The sequence below is a fragment of the Cyrtonyx montezumae genome, unplaced genomic scaffold (genome assembly GCF_038088225.1).
Source record: "Cyrtonyx montezumae isolate F1298 unplaced genomic scaffold, pur_monq_1.0 scaffold_3, whole genome shotgun sequence".
Taxonomy (NCBI): domain Eukaryota; kingdom Metazoa; phylum Chordata; class Aves; order Galliformes; family Odontophoridae; genus Cyrtonyx; species Cyrtonyx montezumae.
Window position 1 is genome coordinate 160,870,681 of NW_027072034.1, and position 16,810 is coordinate 160,887,490.

General features: G+C 54.9%; 1 protein-coding gene across 2 annotated transcripts in view; it reads right to left on the reverse strand.

Moving 5' to 3' along the window:
- The window catches only part of PPP6R2 (protein phosphatase 6 regulatory subunit 2), a 58,917-nt gene extending 43,898 nt beyond the window's left edge, over positions 1-15,019 (reverse strand). For both annotated transcript variants that reach the window (XM_065743856.1, XM_065743854.1), the window contains exons 1-2: positions 14,863-15,019; positions 1,188-1,312 (exon numbers count right to left, since the gene is read on the reverse strand). The gene's annotated coding sequence lies outside the window, so the exon portion shown is untranslated. The remainder of the gene's footprint in view (positions 1-1,187; positions 1,313-14,862) is intronic.
- Between the last annotated feature and the right edge of the window lie 1,791 nt (positions 15,020-16,810).

Here is a 16,810-nt window from a genome sequence, read left to right on the forward strand (position 1 = left end):
ACCAAACAGATCCCATTTGTTACAGTGCTCGAAGAGGACCTCGGAGTCACTGCTCGAGGATCTCAGTACTGATCAGCAGCCAAGGAGCTCTGAGGAGCACGAGGATGAACATATAAGCAAATAAACCGAAGGCGTGACATCACTCCTGACTATCGTGCGTTCGTATCTCGAGCGCCGGTGTGGTTAGCTTGTGTCAGAAGAGACAGCAGAGCTGGATCGAGTACAGCTGGTCGGAGCAGAGTCTCCTCAAAGTGACTGAGCAGAACTAGAACACGCACAGCTTCCCAGGGAAGATGCATTCAACTCGGCTTGATGGATGAGTTCAGCTCAGCAGAGGCAAAGAAAAGAGCAAACGGTACCGAGGAGGTGAAGAGATGGTTATTTACAGCTTACCACAAACCAAATAACAGAGACACCTCAAAGGTACCAAGCAGCCAATTTTAAAGCAGGCAGAACAAAGGATTAATTAAGATTAGGTTCCACACAGGGAGAAAAAGCCCTGTGAGAAACTTACTGCCATTGGAGGTGGCAGAGGACAAAGGCTCTGCTCTCCTCAAACACGGAGTGAACTCGTTGGAGCAGTTCACAGGAAAGAGGTTTGGAAGAGACTCCTCCTGCCTCCCCAGAAATGCTCTGCAGCCACTCTGGTTCAGAATAAACCACTCCACCGATGGCTGACAAAGTTGGAGTGCCCCCCACTCACCTTTCCCCTCCCACATCATCAGTGGGAGCAGGTACCAGCCCCGAGCCAGCTACCTCTCCGCAACAACTGCGCTCGTCAGTGGGCTGCACTGGGATTTGCCAACTGATTTCTACTTCTCTGCATTTTGCTGGCACAGATGACCACAAATATCTTGTCACCACCCACGTGCTACAGCTCTCAAACGCCTTCTAGAACCGTTTTCTCCTGTTTCAAACCACCAGGTGTGGCAGCACCCAAAACTAGCATAAAACAGATTAGGTTGGAGGGGAGCTCGCTGCCAGCCACCAGGTCAGGCTGCTCAGGATCCCATCCCATTCAGCCCTGAATGCATCCAGGGATGGGACACCCGTGCAACCAGCTCTCAAGCTCACCAGCAGCTTCCCAGCAGCACCACAGCTGCCTCTCAAACGCCTCCAGGTATTCAGGGCAAAGAACAATCTCACATGCAACCAACTCCAGTTAAGAGGAAACGCAGAGGCAGTACCTTCAGTAGAAGTTATTTCAAACGTGAGATCTTCTCCACAGACAGAGAAACATTTGGGTTACGGTTCCTGGAATACACCCAGCTTCAGGTAATTATTTTCATCCAGTGTGAATTCTCTCTCTATCCTGGAAAAAGAAAACATCAAAAAGTTATCGTTAACCAAAGTTATTGTTAACCCTTCACTCAAACAGCACTGGGAGCTGGCCTGTATGTGACTAATACTCTGCAGAAGCCATCGCTGGTCATCCAGATAAACTTGTAATGAACTCCTTTTAATTACCCCTGCCCTTCTGCATTAGGGGTTAACAGCCCCCCTGCTCTGCAGCCCTCAGACTCAGTTGTGAGACTTGTACCTCAGTCAAGAACGCGTCTGTTTTCTTGACATCGCTTCAAAAGAAAGTTATAGGTTGTCAAGGAAACCTAAAGGTCATTTTCACTTGTTCCAAGAATAATTGCAGCAACAGTACACGTTTTTCACATCCAGGCTGGGGCCCCCATCGCTACGGAGGCAGTAAGGCAGTGCAGAAACAGCTCCTGGGGTGCAGGGTTGGGCACAGAGCTGGGCAGCACTCTGCCCATTCAGCCCAGGGTCAGCCCTGCCAAAAAGGCCCTGCGTGGGGGGACAGGTGGGGGCAGCACCACGAGCCAGCACTGTGCCCCCATCCAGAGCTGTACAGCCAAAAAGGGTGAGGGAAGGGATCTGCCCCCTCTGCTCTGTGCTGGGAGACCTCACCTGGAGCACTGTGTCCACGTGGGGAGTGTTCAGCACAGGAGGGACACCGATCTGGTGGGGCAGATCCAGAGGAGTGCCTCAAAAACCTATGATCCTATGAGGACAGGATGAGAGCTGGGGCTGCGCAGCCTGGAGCCTGAACAGTCCTGCACACGTCAGAACCCAGAGCAGGCACGATGGCACAACACACAGCAAGACATTTTCTCATCATCTTATCAGTAATCTTGCAGCTGAAGATATATCCAACCCCAAACTCCACGGGCAGAGGACACAAGACCTGACTGTGCCAGGTCTGTAAATCTGATGTGGTCCCTTCTCCCCAGCATTTGCCCAATGTTAGGGATAAGCTGAGCACAGCAGAGCAGGGGCGAGAAGAAAAGCCCTAAATCATGACTTGAAAACAAGCTTGACAGAGCAATGATTCCTACTTCGAAGCTACTTCATTACAGAAACTCAGAACGTCTGCATTGTTTGGACACTTCTGTGCTCACAGCGGAGATAAATCACCCAGCACCTCTGAACTGCAGAGATTGGAAGGACCCTGTCTCAGCCCTGCAAGCAGCACGGTGTCACCCCAGCTCTGTGATGTCTGCGCTCGAATCCCAGCACCACGGACAGCCCCATACTCCTCCTCAGCCCCAGAGCACAGCAGGGGCCTGCAGACATCACGCAGCCAGCAGCACTGAGCCTGTGAGAGATGGTGCTGTCCCAAATGGGTCATCAGATGTAAAAAAGCACTACGTGGTACAGCAGAAGTGTTTCTTTTCTACCTTCTCTTCTAGAGATGCTCTTGCTCAGTGCTCTCCACGTCACTGAATACCAAACGTTTGCAGATGTCACTGCACTCCAGAGCTCCAAGTTCACTGGGAAAGAAAAGCCTAAAAGCAATCAATAGGAAACTGATTGCTGTGAATGGCAAGCTGATCAACAGAACTCACTGCCAGGCCCCCCGAGCCAAGAGCTTTGGATGTAAGGTTGGATACAAGGTCTTTCACAGCGAGCACTGGAGCAGGTTACATAGTGTTGTGGTGGATGCTCCATCCCTGGAGACTTTCAAGGCGAGGAGGATCAGGCCCTGGACAAAGCTGATGGAGCTGTGGTGCCCGTGTGCACTGCAGCGAGTTGGATGTGATGGCCCTCAGAGGGCCCTTCCAATTCAGAGGATTTTATGATTGTGTTGTGTCCTGGAAAGCTCCCCAAGCCTTTCCCCCCATGCCTTGACAGCTCTGCTGTCAGCTCCAGCACCAGGACAGCACCACACAGCTGTGATCTGCAGGTCTCTCATTGGGAAATCCCTTCACAGAGAGAACTCCTAAGCTCTCAGTCAGAGCTGCAGCACACACACACACACACACACACAAGCATCAAGGACTGGGATCATCACTTCAGACCTCCCGGGTTAACTTTAAACCTTAAAACCCCTCATCTCACTCTCAGGCAGCCCTAAAATCAATCCCACAGCCTTTGCTGTCTTCCAGCACACAGCACGTCCACGCAGCGATCCCTCTGAGGCTCAGTGGTGCCACAGGAAGCTCTGGATTCCCACAGCCACACGCTGAGGCAGTAAACAAACACATCACTAAAGGAAGCTAACAGATACTTTGGGTATTTATTACCACGTACTGAGCATTACGACCAGCACTCCCTCCTCGGTTTAAATCCTGGCTCCCGCTGCCTCTTCGTGCCATTGTCAGAAGGGAATTTCATTCCCTGGGTGTTTTCAGAGCACCCAAAGCTGCCCAAAGAACTGCCCGGGCAATATTTGATCCATGGACAAAACCCGAACTCCTCTATCACCTCCATCATCCTGCTGAACAACACAAAGCCTCCTGCCCCACTGAAGCCCAAACGCTCCCCTTCCTGACCCAGCTTTGGCCTCAGTACCTCCAACACGAGCAGAACAGACAGTGTTTCAGACAACAATTGAAGGTCCTCAACGTAACTCACAGGGCTGACAGCATCTCTGCAGCAGCAGCAGCTGCTTTATCACAGTCCTCTGGTCACAGGACCACAGCCCCTTCCATCAGCAATCCCTCATAACATTTTTATATCTCTCCTGATAAGAGCAGCGTGGGCACAGGCCCTCCCACGGAAGGAACACTTGCTGCTCCTGTGCTCTCACTGCTGACCTCACCCCTGACTGCTGTGTGTCAGCTCTCAGCCGTAACACCCCAACTCCCAGCAGTGAACTTCAGCTTAAACCACGCTCTTCACAAATTCGGGCCGACTGCAAATGTATCTTCCTCTCCATCTGGACATCTGCAAAACGATATGCAAATCACGAGACAGATGAAATGACACGGGTAATTATAGCAGTAACTGAGACCAGCAGCTATTTTAAGCTCCCGGCCAAGCACTGTGCAGTGTTTCAGAGAAGCTTGCCCATGCACCACAGCAGCGTGTTGCAGCAGCAGAGGCTGCAGGGAACCTTCACAAAACTGCTGTGTACAACGCAGGGAGCTCAATGCCATCACGTTTTCTGAGCTGGATGATAACTCCTGCAGCACTCCTGGGGGTGAGGAGCTGCCATAGCTTGGTGTGAGCTACAGATGGCCCAGTGTGCGTGGCAACGAGCAGCCAAGAATCCAGGGCTGTGTTTCATGGCCCAAACGCTGTGGCCTAGCCAGACCTCACTGGAAGCCTCAGCTGTTGTCCCAGTGGCCCCAGACGTTGTCCTGATGCTTCTTTCCCAGCATTCAGGGTGTGACAAGCATCACACCACAGCCTTGTGATTTACAGCAGCCGTCCCCTGCCTTTCCACCCATCTTTCCCACTGCCAACATCACGTCCTTGCTCATTCCCACTCCCAAGCTGACACTTTCAGTCAACTACGATCCATTTTAAGGACCTGCCGAGCTGCTCAGTAACTAACGAGCTGAGGAAAGCTGCCCCTTTAATACATAGCACCACGCTGCTACCTCACAGGCATTTATTTCTCAGCATCTTCATCACCTCTGGACTCCTGAGCTGCTCTTCTGACCCCAACTCCCTGCTTTTCAAAAGGAGCTTCCCATTTGCATGCTGCTTTCCTCGACCTGCACAACTGAGAACGTTGCTCTTTGTGCTAGGGGAGAAAATGCTCTGCAGGGTAAATGGAAAAAGCACCCAGCTCCAAATGCTCCGAGGAGGCTTTGGCTGCTGGGCTTCAGGTCCAGGGGAAGCTTGGAAGGGAAAAGAACAAAAAAGCACTGCTGAGATGTTTGGTACCCATCAGCAGAGCTGCTGCCAGAAGATCCGAGCCCAGCAGGCTCCTCCAGCAACATGCTTTACACCAACAAAAAGCATACAGAGCTTTTTCTTTTTCCACACAGGCCTTCTGTGTCAGCCTAACTAGGGAAGGAGCAACAGTAAGAAAGTCAGGTGCTCCACCACGGTCCCAGCGGGGCCTCCTGGGATGACAGCATGCTTTGGGCTGGAAGGGCCCTCTGAAGACCACAGGGTCCCATGCTCTGCGATGAGCAGGGATACCCACAGCTCCACCAGAGCCCCATCTGCTCCTCAGAAATCTGGCACATCTCCTCCATCACTCACTCACCACTCCCAGCTCCACCCCAGCAGCTTCCAGAGGACTTCTAGGCCCCGTCCTCCTGCTTGCTCCCATTTTTGTTTGCTTCAGCTTGCTTCCGGCCCTCATTCAAGGAAGAATATCTCTCATCCAAGCAAACCTCAAATAAAATCAGCAAGCACTTGGGCTTGCTGATTTTATTTGAGGTTTGCTTGAACTGAAGCAGCCAAAGAAATGCCTTCCAAAACCCAAACCAATGCACGGCTCGTTGGCAAGCTACAGTACCACCAAAGCTGGCTCTGAAAAAGCCAGGAAACAGAAAGCAAAAACACCATCACCCACACTCCAGCACAAGCTCTGATCTCTGCAACTGGCACGCGCCCACGGGGGATGCACAACAAGAATGATTCAGTTTTCCAGCAAACAAGTCTAAAGGGGGGGGGGGGAGGCTATAGGAAAGGAGGGGACTCTTGAGCAGGCTCTGTGGGATAGGACACGAGGAGATGGTTTCCAACTAACAGAGGGAGATTGGGAGTGGGTATAGGGAGTGAGGTCTTTGCGCTTAAGGCTATGAGGCAGTGCACAGGTTGCCCAGGGAGGTGATGCTGCCCCGTCCCTGCAGACGGCCACGCTCAGGGGATGGGGTCCTGAGCACCTGATGGGGGTCCCTGCTCAGTGCAGACAGTGGGATCAGGCAGCCTTTAAAGATCTCCTTCAACCCAAACCATGCTGTGACTGCATGAAAGAGATACAGCTGAGCAGTGTGGGGCACACAACCACCCCGGTGTGGGTAGGGTTAGGGATTCCTGAAGAGTCAAACAGAGCCCAGCCCCCTCCTCCCGACTCCTGCTCACATTCCCCCTCAGCTTTTTCTCCTCCAGGTACACAGCCTCAGAGCTCTCATCCTGCCCCCATCAGGAGGTGCTCCAGGCCCCCACCATCCCTGCACCCTCCGCTGGGCTCTCTCCAGCAGTTCCCAGTCTGCCTGGGCTGGGTCACTGTGCATCCCAGACATGCTTCACTTCATTCTTTCAAAAGCTGTGCTACATTACTTGCCAAAGGACAGGCAAGTGCATCACACAAAAAAGGGAAGAACCAAGCTCGTGGAGGTGCCTGTCGTTTTCCAAGCACTCCACAGACTGAGAAGCCATGTAGACAATTCAAAAGAAGGTTTTTATAAGCTATATATGGAGCATGAATTAGATGTTACCACCTCCTGAATGCATTTCAGCACCTCAAGATCGCTCGTGTTGCTTCCTTCCTTTTGCTGTGCCACGCACGACTTTGGTGTCCCAAGGATTTCACTGCTGTGAGCTCCCAAAGGAAGAACTGCTGCCAACACTCAGACTACTTGCACTGCAGCTCCTTCCAACCTTCTGGTGCTGAAGCACGGTTGCTGCAGTGCCAAACCAGCAGCCTGCTCCTCCCTGGGCTTAAACCCTCAGCATGCCACCTCCAGAAATGAGACACTGCTGCTCAAGGGCTTCGGGAGCTCCTTCTCAGTCCCACTCTGCATTTACACCCAGGATCCTACCTCAGACTCTTAAGGAATGTCCTCTCAGTGCTCGAAGCAACGCTGATAAGAAATCTCACTTATCTTGTTCATCTCATCAGGAGGAGAGCCACAAATCAGGGCCCAGGGATGGAAAGAGGAGGGACTGAGCTGGATATAAGGAGCAAGGTCTTCATGCTGAAGGTGGTGAAGCAGTGCACAGGTTGCCCAGAGAGGTGGTGCTGCTCCATCCCTACAGACAGCCACGCTCAGGGGATGGGGCCCTGAGCACCTGATGGAGCTGTGCTCAGTGCAGGCAGTGGGACCAGGCAGCCTTCAGAGGGCCCCTCCAGCCCCAACCATTCTAAGATCTCACAGCATGGATGTCCAACCACTTGGTTTTGCCTTGGCTGCTTTGAATAAAGAGGAGGAGCTGGAGCTGTGCTGCCAGGGGAACAGGCAGCTCCCCGGGCAGTGCCACGACCTCGCTGCCAGCTGCGCTCAGGAGCTGCCCAGGGAGCCACAGGAAGGCAACATTAAAAAGAAAAAAAAAAAAGCAACACAACAGAAAATTAAAGGCAGGAAGTACACAAGGATCATCTTCTTCACCAAGCTCTGACTTCATTGCAGCCTGCTCAGTCTGTAACTTGGAAGGACTCGGGCTTCCTTAACGTGCTCTTCTCCAAATTCAGCTTGGCACCCTGCCTGCCCTTTGGAGTCATGCTATTTTTGACAGCAAGAGGAAATTCAGCTTATGACGGAGGAGCCCCTTCTCAGCAGACAGCTCTCCATCCAGCCTGACAGCCAAACCTCATCTGACTCTGCCCCCACAACCCCCCCAGGCATCACACCAAGGCAGGCCTCAGTTCTAAGTACGGCCTGTGGCAAGCCATGAAGCCCTAAGCATAAAATAGCAAGATACGAATCTGTCTTCTGCAGGTATGCTGAGGCTTCATCTCCCAAGATCAAACATAGCTCAATATTACCATGAAAGGCTGAGCACAGAGCCATGAGAAAAGGAGGAATCACGTTTTGTTGGAGACTGAAACAAAGCTCAAGCAGCAAACAGAAGCAGGCCTCCCGTGCAAGAACACCATTCTGCAAGCAAAAGCTGCAGTAAAAGAAGGAACTGAGAGCTGACCTCAATACAGGAGCCTAAATGAGCCCAGAGCGGCCTCCTCTCATCCCAAATTAACACTGTACCATCAGCCCATCCCTGCCCAGAACCAGCTGCTGCTTCCCTGACAGTAACACCGAGGGACGTTACCCAGGAAGAGTTCCCCATGAAATCCTGCAAGTCATTGCTGCAGTTCCAGGACGCCCTTCGAAGTTGCACACCATGAATAAAACATTGCTCTGAACGCCAGAATTTCACGTAGACACATTTCTCATTCATCACTATCCCCCTCTCCCCGAGCTCGTGGTGGGATGGAGCCAACGCAGACCCTTACAGCATCCAGGCTCCCACCATACACATTAAAACCTTATAAACAGAATGCTCGTGAACTACAGCCTTGATTCCCTCCTGTAAGTGTGCAGGCAAAAGTACAGGCTGCCTCTAGAGCACTATTAGCTTTGCAGTTAGCAACGGGCTTAATATTAGGGTATGCCCCACCTTTCTCCACCCCCAGCACCAAGGTCAGCCCCCGCTGTGGGCTGCCCAGGGTCCCATCCATGGCCTCAGGCAGCTGCAGGGATGGGGCACCCACAGATCTGGGCAGCAGTGCCAGGGCCTCACTGCCACCGGCCCACAGCTCCTGGCATGGCCTCAGCACTGGGAACACATCCTAGAATCACCAAGGTCGGAAAAGACCTCCAAGAGCAGCAGCCTCTCCTCACTGAGGCCCACGGGCAGCGGTGGAAGCACCCGACGTGGGGATCCTGGAGCACATGAGGAAAACCTGAGTCCACTGTGGGGGTCTCACACCAACCATGGGGGTCTCAGAGCCCATCACAGGGGTCCTGAGTCCATTGTGGGGGTCTCAGAGCCCATCACAGGGGTCCTGAGTCCATTGTGGGGGTCTCAGAGCCCATCACAGGGGTCCTGAGCCCACTGTGGGGGTCTAGGAGCTCACCCTGGGGGTCTCACCCCCAACGTGGGGATCCCAGAGCACACGAGGAAGACCTGAGTCCATTGTGGGAGTCTCAGAGCCCATCACAGGGGTCCTGAGCCCATTGTGGGGGTCCAGGAGCCCAACTTGGGGGTCTCGTCCCCAACGTGGGGATCCCAGAGCACATGAGGAAGACCTGAGTCCATTGTGGGGGTCTCAGAGTCCATCACAGGGGTCCTGAGCCCATTGTGGGGGTCCAGGAGCCCAACTTGGGGGTCTTGCCCCCAATGTGGGGATCCCAGAGCACATGAGGAAGACCTGAGTCCATTGTGGGGGTCTCAGAGCCCATCACAGGGGTCCTGAGCCCACTGGGGGGGGGTCCTTACACTGAGCATGGGGTCTCTAAGCCCACCTTAGGGGTCTCACATTACATTGACTACAAGAGTCTCTCCCCACCCCACTGCTCCTCAGATCCAGGACATCAGTGTGGAGATGAAGGACAACAAGGAGAAAAGAGGGGTCCTGGGGGGGTGGAAGGGGGAACCTCAGACATCTGGGGGTGGGTCCTGGAAGGGTCTTGGGGTCTTAAGGGGATCCTGGGGGGGTGGAAAGGGGAACCTCAGACATCTGGGGGTGGGTCCTGGAAGGGTCTTGGGGTCTTAAGGGGGTGCTAAGAGGAGGGGGTGCACTCGGGGAGCTGCACTGGTCCCTTCCCACCCCCACAGCTCTGGGGGTCCAGGGTTTTATGAGAGGTGGTTCAGCTCCCAGAGACCACCAGGTCTGAGCTGATCCACAGTTACTGAGACACACTTATAATTACTGGACAACAATTATTCTTAACTAAAATAGTATTTCACCTGCTAGCCAAGAGCCCGTTTCTGCTTTCCCCTTCGGAACCAGGGATGTCAATTAATCCCTGCATCAGCTCTTAGCATCTAATTGACGAGCAGAGGACGACCTAGGTTTGGAGCAAGTCACAAACGCCACGAGAAAATCAGGTCCCATCAGCATGGGAAGGGATTGTTCCTTCTTTGAATAAGCTGCTGCAGGCAAGCAACGATGAAGGCCTGCTGTACAAACACACACACAAAATTAAGAGTTACTTCTAACGATTCCACGCTTCTGAAGTTCCCTAATAGAGAGATGCTATCAAGCAGCACTTTGTTTTGATCACTGACATTACCCTCGTCTCGCTATCTCGAGGAGCAGCCTCCTAATTGGCGCCCTGCCCCACGCTAAGGACAACACTTGCACAGCTCTCTCTCTCCTTTAAATGTTACGTTTTTAATTAAATTGAACATACCACCAGAGTGATTTTGGTCCCAGGTCAGCACTGATTCCCATCTCGTCCAGGGCTGCCCGCTCTGCTCACCTGCTCCTGGCTGCTCTGATGCACTCACGCTGTCAGTGTGTTTGAATGCAGCCCAATGGCAGCTCCTGAAGGTGCTCAGGACAGCAACCACTCGATGAGCTGAGAAATAACCTGCTGGCATTTCCTGCAACTTGCCATTGCACACGGTGTGTTAGGCAACGCCGCAAAGGAAGCACTGCGGCGTTTGCAAACTCTTCGTTTCCTGTTGCACTTCTGAGGCCTGGAGGCTTCAGGTGCACCACCAGCACCAGCTTTCAAACAGTCAAAGCACTGTGTCCTACTGTAGTGCCCCTGAACACCAATCAGGCCATCACACACTGATCTGTGCTTTCTCCTCTCAGTCAGAGAGGTATAGCACCCACACGCTCCACACCCACGAACCTTTGGCCTCACTGACACCCCTGACATCCAACAATGGCACGTTGCATTCCTTGACTCACAACTCACACTGCTCCAGGAGCTCCTCGTGTCCCTGCCAGAGCAGCCAGCAAGCACACACCACCACACAATTGTAGGGGTTGGAAGGGAGCTCTAGAGATCATCGAGTCCAACCCCCCTGGCCAAAGCAGCTCCAGGTTGCACACGTAGACATCCAGGTGGGTTTTGGATGTCTCCAGAGAAGGAGACCCCACCACCTCTCTGTGCAGCTCCAGTGCTCCATCACTGCACTGTGAAGAAGATCCCACACACATTTGTGCAGAGCTTGCTATGCTTCACTTTGTGGCCATTTCCCCTCGCCCTATCACCACGCTGAGAAGAATCCGGCCTCATCCCTTTACCTCCTGCTCCTTAGGTGTTTATAGACGTGGATCAGATCCCCTCTGAGCCTTCTTTTTCCAGAACAGCCCCAGCTCTCTCAGCCTTTCCTCGTAAGGGAGGTGCTCCACGCCCTTTATCACCTTTGTAGCCCTCTGCTGGACTCCTTCCAGCAGATCCCTGCCTGTTTTGTACCGGGGAACCCAAAGCTGGACACAGTACTCCAGGTGAGGCCTCACCAGGGCAGAGTAGACGGGGAGCATCACCTCCCTCGACCTGCTGGCCACGCTCTTTTTTAAATGCACCCCAGGATCCCATTGGCTTTCTTGGCCACCAGGGCACACTGCTGACTCATGGCCAACCTGTCATCCACCAGGACACCCAGCTCCCTCTCCTCAGAGCTCCTTACCAGCAGCTCATCCCCCAACCCGGACCAGTACATGCTGTTGGTGAGATCCAAACAGGATTGCTGATATTTACTCTATAGGTGATGAATGTCAATTAATCAGCCCAACTCTTCAGTCAGCTGAAGTGCCAGGGCTCTGTGAGGACGACCTGATTCGCTGCTTGCTGCACTCGGTGCGCTTTAACACAACACAGACTTAGCTCTGCTGCTGCCAACCTGCAGCACCATGGGATCAGCCTTCCAACACGGGCCTGGAACAAAGTAAGAACACGCTGCAAACTCGGATTAATCAAATGAGGACCACACCTTATTTAAATCCACACTGAGAGACCTGCTCTCTTCCTCCTCTCCCTCCTTGCATTCTCCCGTCAGCCCCGGGCACCTCCAGGGATGGGGCACGCACAGCTCTGAGCCTTGGGGTGAAGGACTTCCCCCTCACACCCGACCCCAATCTCCCTTCTATTCGTTTCAAGCCTTTCCCCCTTGCCCTGTTTCCAGCCTGAGAGCTTACGGCCTCAATCTGCCTTGTAAAATCTGCTTCAAGAGAGAAGAACGGCATTAAATGGGATGCCCGAGGATCTCCTGGAGGAATAAAATGGATCAATAAGCAACTCTGGAAGCACAACCTCCCTCACCTGCCCCACGTGGAAGTAAGAGGCTGAAGCAACCCACAGGTTCTGCCAGAAACCAAAAACACCGATGGGAAGCGAAGACGTTGGCCAGAAAACTTCAGGGCACATCCATCAGACGTGCTCTCCTACCCAGGAAAACAAAACAAAGGCTGAAGCTGAAATGCTGCACTCCCTCTCTCCTCACTGCAGGCACCCCCAGCACTCCCAGTGCCACCAACCACAACTGAGGCAGCCCAAGTTTCTCCTCCTGCTCAGGTGAGGAAGCAGCCCACAGCTCTCTGCCTCTTGGCTGAAATACCTCCTCGAACTTAGCTCTTTAACCACAATGATATTTTCTCACGCCTTCCGGTTTCCCCTTCTGTACAGTTCCCAACGTCAGTGTTTCTAATCAGTGATGTCACTTGCTTGCAACCTGCAGACCAGGTCTGACCTCTGCACGTGATGTGTGGCACCCCAATTCTGCAAGGCATCCCAGCTTTCCTAACCTGCTATTTTTCACCTTGGTGATGAAAGCTCGCTTTGTGTTCTGCCCCCCCCACGCCAGAGTTAACACGCAGGTAAAAATAGCCAAGGCATGTAAGAATAATGTCAATATTGGCCGCTGCACTGCTGGCTGCCTCAGCAGATCAAAACAAGGAGTGGGGGGGGGGGGGGGGGAGTGGGAGGAACACGGGGAGGGGAAGGAGGAAGGCACCAATTAAAGAAACAAGCAGCGCAGAATCAGAGCGTGGACCAAAACTAACAATACACTTTTGCTTCTAAAAACACCGAAAGAAGACACACAGCTTCCTTTGTTGGTCACTCAGAGGCCCCGTTCTTACCCCGATGCTCTGCGGATTTCACGTGGAGGTAACAACGGATTCCCAACATCCACAAAACCTAAAGGTGGACAGAAACGTGCCACCCTACCAGCAGAGCTGGGAGCAGCAGGGCTGGGAGCACAACGCTGCTCCTCCAGAGCACAGCTCCCACCCTTCAGGCTCAGTCCCTGTGCTCAGGAAGCACACACTGCTCGATGATATCGTTTTCTGCAACGCACAACCTGCAGCTTTTCCACTCGTGCTTCGCAGGCCTCATTCAGCAGAAGAAAACTAAAAGTCCCCTCTCAGGTGGGACACTTTGTTGTGCTGAAGTCCTGCTCTCACACCCGTGGGAAAGGCAGAGTTTTGCTTTTTCTTTGACACCTCAGCTGACAGGCCATAAACGCCAGCAGCAAACATGGAAGGAAGCGTTCCTTCCACGCAGCACGAGCCTGGGACAATCTCCCTCACGAGGAGAGACAGAAGGAAACGTTCCCACCTCCAGCTCAGGAGTGCTGTGCTACCTGGGGAGTCCATCTGTCCATCCATCCATCTGTCCCAGTCGGGCCCCATCCATCCCAGCAGCGACGGAGACGCGGAGTTCCCTGCGTTGCATTTTCAAAGCTCGCTGCCTGAAGATGCTCAAAGCACCGTGTTTCCAAAGATAGCTCCCTCCCTCGTTCACTTCTATCCCACTGCCTCCGAACGGCTCAACTATGAACTCAGAAATCCAGCCCATCCCCCCCCACAACACAACCGCGGCTCCGGTGCTCCCCTCTCTGCCTTCTCCACGGGTCTGCAGGACGGATGAGGCCCCGAGTGCTGCCCCAGCACCTCCCACCCCACCCCACAGAGCCCACTCGGCCCCACATTTTGCACACAGGACCTCACCCTGTCGCCCCACACCGGCAGAGCAACCCATAAAAGCTGCCCGAGCAACGCTGTGCACAGCAAGCACACGACAAGCAACCTCAAACTATTTCCTCCTCACCCAAACCTTCTGACACCTCCAGCGTTCACTGGGATCACCCACACCGGGCACAGATCACCACGGCCCCATCGCCTGCCCCAAAATCTCACCTGCCTTACCAGGTCGCTATGCCACCACACCAGGGATTACTGCGTTATTATTAGTGGGAATATATATTTCAGCACGGAAGCGTCTGGGCAGACCGCTGCCTTTAAGCACTGAGGGGGGAAAGTCTCCGAGTTTATTACACCCTCACCCCAAAAAGAAGTCCTCAAAGGGCTGAATTATCCCCTCCAGCCGGGGAAGGGTGCTGCTGGGGGGGAGGGGGGGAAGGGTGCTGCTGGGGTGCTGGGGGGGAGGGGGGGAAGGGTGCTGCTGGGGGAGGGGAAGGGTGTCGTGGGAGGGAGGGGTATTACAACCCATAAACCGGAGCCGTTTTAAAGAGCCAAACCATGAAACCGCACCTTTTCTCCTTCCAGACAACCGACGGAACCCCCGCAGCTCCTCAACTCCGCTCCATCCCAACCCAAGCCCGGCTCCGGGTGCCCCCGTTTCACTTCCTACTCGGGACTGAGCGCCGGCACGGCCACCGCTCCCGCACACGGGCCCCGCTCCCGCACACGGGCCCCGCTCCCGCACACGGGCCCCGCTCCCGCACACGGGCCCCGCTCCCGCACACGGGCCCCGCTCCCGCACACGGGCCCCGCTCCCGCACACGGGCCCCGCTCCCGCACACGGGCCCCGCTCCCGCACACGGGCCCCGCTCCCGCACACGGGCCCCGCTCCCGCACACGGGCCCCGCTCCCGCAGCAGAACGGAGCTCCGGGAGCAGCGCACGCAGCCCCGGGTTAACATTCGGGGCGGAGGGGGGAGAGAGGGGGGGGGACCGAGGAGAGGCGAAGCGCGCAGGCCGCGGCCCGGTGACAGCTCGGCTCGGGCCCCGCCGAGGGTCTCTCACCTGCTGCCGGGGGTCCGACGCCGCCCTCCGGCCCGCGGTGAGGCGCTGCCTGCCTGCGACGGCCCCGCGGGCATAGGGCCGCGGCCGACGGCGACGGCCCGGCTGACAGCGGGCGGCGGGAGAGAGGAGGACTCCAAAATGGCGGCGGCCCCGGGGCTGGCCAACGCCGCGCGGGAGGGGGGGGGGGAGGAGGGGAAGGGCGGGAGGGGGCGGGGAGAGGGAGGGAGGGCGGGGAGAGGGATGAATGGGGGGGGGGAATGGGGGGGGGGTTAGAGTGAGGGGATGAGGGATGTGAGGGGATGAGGGATGTGAGGGGATGTGGGGGGGGGGATGAGCTTGAGGGGTGTGAGCTTGAGGGGTGTGAGGGTATGGGGGGATGTGAGGGATTTGGGGGGGCTCAGTCTGAGGAGGGGGGTGAGAGTATAAGGGGATGTGAGGGGCTCAGCTTGAGGGGTGTGAGGGTATGGGGGATGTGAGGGGATTTGGGGGGGTCTCAGCTTGAGGGGTATGAGGGTATGGGGGGATGTGAGGGATTTGGGGGGGGGTCAGTCTGAGGAGGGGGGTGAGAGTATGAGGGGTCGTGACGGGATTTGGGGGGCTCAGCTTGAAGGATTGTGAAGGTAAGGGGGATGTGAGGGGATTTGGGGGGGTACAGCTTGAGGGGTGTGAGAGTATGGGGTAGATGTGAGGGCATTTAGGGGTGCACAACATGAGTGAGAGGGTATAGGGAGGTGTGAGGGGATTTTTGGGGGGGTGCAGCATGAGGGATGGAGGGACGTGAAGGTGGTCACAGCCTAAGGGGGTCAAGAGGAGATTTTGGGGGCTGTGAGTGGACTTGGGGGGGGTACAGCATGAGGGTATAGGGTGATGTGAGGGAATGGGGGGAGGAGGGCTTAAGTGGGGCAGAGGGGGCTCACAAGAGGAAGACAGGGCCCAGGGGATGGTCCTGGACCTGGGGATGGTGCACAGGGATTGGGGACAGGACCTGGGGTTGCCCTGGGATGTCACGGGGGTCTGTGATGTTCTCCCCCATAGCTAAGCACACTAAATTGGGAAAACCCCCAGTGTACGCCTCCATTTTTTCACCATCACTGCTTGAAGGCGATGGGCCCCGGGATGGGAACAAACACTTTCTTGGCCGCTAACAAGGATAAAAACCATCCGAGTGAATCCTGTTACAGGACAACGAGCTTCTACAGCATTCTGATGGCACAGGGATGGCAGCTATCCAGGCGGTCCTGATTCCTCCAGACCCCCGAGGAGGGGATTCAATTGCTGTTGTTTCGTACTAAACCAGCGCAGTTTTCTGTCCACCTGGTCTCACCGCGGAGCATTTGGGATGTCACGAGCAGGAAGAAGGAGTGAGGTACATCGGCACCAGCTCTGCTAGTTATCAAAGACACACAGCTGCTATTCTATCCCGAGACCTCAGAGCTCTCTCTGCTTTGGATTGAGCTTAAGGAACTGCGCCTTCAGAACCTTGGGTCCGGTGAGCACTAGCCTCACTTCTTTCGTTTGTGTTTCACATCTGTGCAAAATGAGGCCGCTGTGAGCATTCACCCCACAGCTCGAAGAGCCGCGACCGCTGAAGGCAAGCGATTTGCACATCGGGAGCTACAGAGCTGTCCTTTGTAGCACCACATCGCACCGGACTTCGTTTGTCTCCTCGTTTGAAGCACTGTTTTGAGGAGGGCTGGGTTTGAGGTTTGATGACAAAGCCCAAGGGATGCAGACTTGCTCCCAGAAGCCCAAAGCTCACAGCAAGGAAGACTTCGGTGGTGTAGGGTTGCTGTTGTCCTCAGAGCTCGTGTCAGGATGGCCGAGCTGCGGCTTGGATGCCATTTCTGAGTCGTGCTGACAGGTGGAGCCACGGATGTCACCTCTGTCCCACCCCAGCACCGCGTTCTTCCCCTCAGCAGAATTTAGGTGCGAAGGAGATCTGGCCGCC